At 61.8% G+C, this 5,396-nt stretch overlaps 1 pseudogene; it reads right to left on the reverse strand.

Moving 5' to 3' along the window:
* Nucleotides 1-3,700: 3,700 nt before the first annotated feature.
* LOC105520440 lies at nt 3,701-5,087 on the reverse strand (annotated as a pseudogene).
* Between the last annotated feature and the right edge of the window lie 309 nt (nt 5,088-5,396).

Below are 5,396 nucleotides of genomic sequence, written 5' to 3' on the forward strand. Positions count from 1 at the left end.
CTCAAACGCAGTGATATGTGTGTGCAGCTCACGGGGGCTGAGTGTGTGTGACACTGCGCAGGCTCACAGGCCCCGGCACGTTTCGGCATCTGTCGTCTGCAGATAAGGTGCTGCTGCCGGAGCCGCTGGAGCCGCGTCTGCGCTGGGAGGAAGCCCGTGGGGCTCTTATCATACCCTGCTCTGTGGGAACCTTCCAGACAAGACGGTCACTTCGGGGCAGATATTTCCTAGAGGGGCTTAGACTCAAAATCCCGGAAGGAGGACAGGGAATGCTGAGTGGTTTCACAATCAAAATAGAGTTTATGTCAAATATTGAATATTAAACGACAGCAGCTAAAGCCAGCCTGGACTGAACAGCTGCCAATGCTCAGCCTGGGCGGGGGCTCAGGACAAGGGGTTCTTATGGAGCCCCTCGAGACCCCCAGGAGGTGGACACTGCCCCCAGCTCTTGGTGGAGCCCTTGGGCTGCAACAGCAGGAACTGAACCCCAGGGGCTTTGGGTCTAACAAAAGAATGTCTGGAGTTAGCGGCAAAAGCAGGCGGGTGGGGAAGCGAGCGCAAGCGGGGGTGCCTTTGATACTGGCTACCCCTCCACATCTCTGTCCGGGCCTGCCTCTGTCCTCTGCACACGGCACCGACTGCTCCGGGGGCGGCTGTGCTACAGTGAATGGAACACGGTTTGAGGAGGGAGGGCCGGGCACAGGGTGACCCGTGGTTGCAGGTGCCGGAGCTTGCTGGAGCTGGCTGGGCTTTGGGGATCAATCACCCAGTTCTGCAGATACAGAATGATGTCAAGTAGTCAGCACTTTCACCAGGGCAGGACTCGGATCCAGGCTGGCAGCTGCCCAGCCCAGGGCTCCTTGTACCACCATGTGGGCCATGCACTTTCCAAATAGAAGGTCCAGAAAGTGAAGTCTGCGTCCAGGACCTGCAGAGGTGAGAGGTGAGGGTCAAGCATTCCATACCCCGAGGTCCCTGAGGTGAGGGTCAAGCATTCCATACCCCGAGGTCCCTGGGGCCCCGCCCCTCTGCACAGTGACAGTCGTCTGGGGGAGGTTTCCCACAGCTGGCCTTCCCTCCAGACCACTTGAGGCTCCCATCGATGGAATGTTCATCCTCTAACTGCAAGGTTTTTCGCAAACCACAACTTTCTATCTTAATCTCATGAAACTGGGAATCCCAGACCATGAGAAAGTCAGGAAATGGCTTTGAACACCGGCAGGCACTGCACGGCGCTGGGGGCGGGGGCCAAGCCTGGGAACTGTCTCTGCTGAAGATCTCAGCCCCACGTAGCCCATCCCTCAGACCCGCGTGCGGTTCATCCCCTTCGGCGGCTCTTCTTCGGAGCCCCCCTACCCAGAACGTCCCGCCCCAAGGCATGAAGCGGATGCCCCTGCGGGATCTCAGGCAGCTCCTGACTTCCCGTGAGTCCTGGGCGCCACCTGCAAGAGGTGAAGATGCCAGGACCGTGGCTCAGGTCTCTCGGGTGGCTCTCAGGTCAGAGGGCCGCCCTGCACCCTCACCTGTCCCAGAAGCCCCCCACACCCGGAGCTGCCCACTCCCCTCCGGGGGCCTCAGCTCTTCTCTTGCTGCCTCCCCCAGGCCTTGCTCCTGCCTCATCCTCTGTCCTCCTTCTCCTCGGCATCCCATTAGCTCAAGACCACCCTTCAGCACTGCTCAGCCCCAGACAAAGCAGAGCAAAACCCAGCGTCGCCCTGAGACCCCCACCGTCTCCGGTCGGGCCTTGCTTCCTGGAGCGCCGCCCCTGCCTGCTGCCTGGTGTCACCTGTCTAGTGCCACCCCCGCGGCCCCGGCTGCCCCTGAGGCTCCCTGGGTGGGGGGTCTGCGGCCGCCTCCCCGTCTTCACTGTGGGCGATCCTGTGGCTTCATCCACCCCAAACTCGCCTGCTCCTTGGCATCCACTTGATTTGTCTTGTGCGGGGCAGGTGCTCTCTTCCCCACACGGGGCCTCCCTTGAGGTCACCTGCAGGGGCCTCTGTGGGTTTCCTTGAGTGGGGCCTGTGGGTCCTGCCCCCCATCCGACACCGAGCGTTGTAGGACGAGGACGAGGGACTCACATCGGGGAGCCCCCACCACATTCAGGGTCCCCAGGGTTGGCCACAGCCCCCCAGTGCCTCCCCGTGAACCATCCTGACCGCCAGAAGGCCCGAGGTGACACCAGCACAGTCTCCCTCTGGGTTCCTACACCGGCCACAGGGCACTCAGGGGCAGGCTTGGTCGGGAGTCTGGTCCAGGAATTGGTACCGACTTTTCCTGGCTTCTAGAAGGTTCAGCTCTGGTCAGGGGTCGGGCCCAGGAGACAGAGCAAAACCCAAACCCCCCTGAGACCCCCACCTTCTCTGGCAGGGCCCCAGGGACCTCGCGGTATGGAACACTTGACCTTCGCCTCTGCCTCTTTTGAGCTGCAGTCTGGGGCAGGTGTGCGCCTCCCCACTCAGCCTGACAGGAGGCTGATCTAAGCCCTGGCCCCACGCATGGCCACATCCCAGCAGCACAGACCAGACGCAGTCCCTATTGCGCCCGGCACGTCCCGTCTCACAGCTGAGGGTAACCAGGGTGGTGTGGGGCTTGTCCGGGCTGGCGGTTGCTGTGGAGAAGGGACACACGTGCTGACGGAAATGCAGGCCCAGCTCGACGGCGGGGTCAGGGTTAGGATTTCCACGTCATCGTCATGAAACCTTGAAGCGCTGCCTGTGCTTAGCAGTTAAAACATTTACTTGGAGATGTTCAGTTTCACAGACAGCCATGAAAGGGTGGGGGTGGTGCGGAAGCGTTGCTCCCCAGGGCACGCGGGAGGCGCCCAGCCCTCGGCCAGGACGCTCCCCCACCTCACCCGCACTGGACTGTGGCCCTGGGGACGCAACCACTGGCCTCACACCCTGGAACGTGGATGGGCCACTCTGGCCTGTCTGCAGGGGAAACGGCTGTCACTTCCATCAGAGATGACGGATGCAGCAGGGCCTGTCTGTGCCAAAACCAGAGTCGAGGCGCGTCCCCAGCAGCCGGTGTGTGGGGAACCCATCCGTTTCTGTGTGGAGGGTCGGGGAGGCCGGATGGCTTTTCCTTCCGTTCCTGTAGGCCTGAAGCCTTCCCCGAATGCACTCGTGACTGGGGGCCTGGCCAGCAGGCGTCTGGGAGTCAGCGGCTGCTTGGGGAGCCAGGGCCTCAGGCACACGAGCAAAGGCAATGGTGGCAGGCTGACTGCTAGCTGGGAGCGAAAGGCGTGGCAAGGACCCACCTTGCTGGTCACTAATAACCAGCACCTGGTTATTAGTGATGTTTAATGACAGAAGTGTGGTCACAGCGAATTCATCGCCCTTGGACTTTGAGGCATGCTCTGCCTAGTGCAGTGTCAGGGCTGAGTGGGGCCCCCAAAATCCATATACTAGATCCCCAACTCCCAGTTGCTGCTGGAGCCCCAGGCTCATGAGTCGCCTCTGTGTCCTGTCCTCTGCATTGGGCAGCATCACCTGCTCAACCTGCCCGGCCTGGGTGTTTCTGCTTCTAAGCGCCCCCCTCATAGCAGTCTTGGGAGGCTGGCGTGAGAGGACCCGGCTGACTGCAGTCTCCGGGGAAGCCGGCATTCGGGGCACACAGAGGTCCCGCCTTGGTGCCTAGCCCTGGGACACCCCACAGTGAATGCCTCCTCCGCACAGTCTCCGTGTCCCTGAGCTCCTGCTCAGGCCCCCAGAGCTGGCACTAAGGGTGGATGCAGCAGCTGCTGCACAGGGCAGGGATGGTAGAGCCCATCTGAAGGGACACGCCACCTGGAAGCCGCCTGCACCGGTTCTGTCTGGTGTCTGCCATGGGAAGGACGTGCCGGAAGCCCAGGGGCGTGTGGGAGGCCCGGGCCTCGGGCTGCGCCCTGGTGCGTGTCGGGGGGACGTGTTCTGTGAAGATGCCGCAGCCACCTCACCTCCTTTCCGTGGGTGAGCAGCGTCTTTGCCGAGGGTGTTCCCGGCAGAGGGAGGAGAGCATCACCCTTGGGCCGACACCGCCAACCGCAGCGTCTGGACCACAGAGCTCAGCATCAGCAGCTGCTCCGCTGGACCCAGGGCGGCGAGGGGCTGCAGGCGGCACCTGTCCAGCAAATGTCAGCACCTGGTCATTAGTGATGTTTAATGACAGAAGTGTGGTCACAGCGAATTAATTGCCCTTGGAATTTGAGGCATGCTCTGCCCAGTGCAGTGTCAGGGCTGAGTGGGGCCCCCAAAACCCATATACTAGATCCCCAACTCCCAGGACCTCAGAGTGGGACTGGATTTGGAGATGGGGCCGTAAGGAGGTGATTACAGTAAAAGGGAGTCACTGGGGTGGCCCTGTCCGGTCTGACTCCCAAGGAGGAGATGAGGATGCAGAGAGCACAGAGGGGCCCTGGGAGGATGGGAGGAGCCGTTGACTGCCAGCCAAGGTGGTCCCGGAGGCCCTGGCCCCGTAGCATCTGGACACTGGCCCCAGCCTGCAGGACTGTGGGAGAATCAGTGTGGGACGCCAAGCCCCCGTGCGTGGTCCTCTATCCCGGCTGCCGAGCAGGCTAAACTGACTGCAAGGTTTGGGCGACACTGGGCTGGGCTCGTTATTGATCAGCCCTTGGGCGCTGTGAATTCAGCCAGAACTCCCTCCCACATCAACCATCTCCCTGTAAACAGGGACTCTCGGACAGCCCTTTCATGAGGCACTAATCCCACCCTTCAAGGTAGAGCCCTCAAGGGCGTTCCCACCTCAGCAGCTCCCCCAGCCATCACACCAAACACAGCCCAGACCAAAACCAGAAGCTCTCTGAGCTCCAAGGACCGGCTTGCATCCCCATCTTCCCGCCATGTTTACCTCTCCTACTGTCATCTGTTCAGTTCCAGCCAGACCACAGGGCTTCTCCCCGTCCCTCCCACTGCGGCTGCCGTCCTTTGGCCTGGACTGTCTTACCCTTCCACCCTCCTGGCTGAGCTCGCCCACCTCCTTGGAACGCTCTCACAAGCCCCCCTGCCAGAAGGTGCTCCTCTGGACCACCTGACCCCACGGGCCCCTCCCCTGCTCCCTTGGCCACACCTCCCCGTGAGACTGTCCATCTGTGGCAGCCGTGGTGTGGGTGAGTTTCGTCCTGCTAACTCTCCTCCATACCTGCTCCATGCCTGGCAGTGGTGGTCCAGGGGCTGGGTGCCCAGGGTAAGGTGGGGAAGAGGGTGATAGGCACCCATCCACATGCTCCGTGCCCACCGATCCCTGGGGACAGCCAGGCTGCAGGTGCCCTCCCCCAGGTGAGAGTCCACTCAGTCTTGCGATTCCGACAGAACAGCCCTTCTCTCCTTCTTCTGTGTCTCTCCAGGGGCCAGGGAGGAGATGCTCTGGGCAGAGAGCCCAGGTGGGGTCTCAGCCTG

This window comes from Colobus angolensis, unplaced genomic scaffold (genome assembly GCF_000951035.1).
Source record: "Colobus angolensis palliatus isolate OR3802 unplaced genomic scaffold, Cang.pa_1.0 Scaffold38, whole genome shotgun sequence".
NCBI lineage: Eukaryota > Metazoa > Chordata > Mammalia > Primates > Cercopithecidae > Colobus > Colobus angolensis.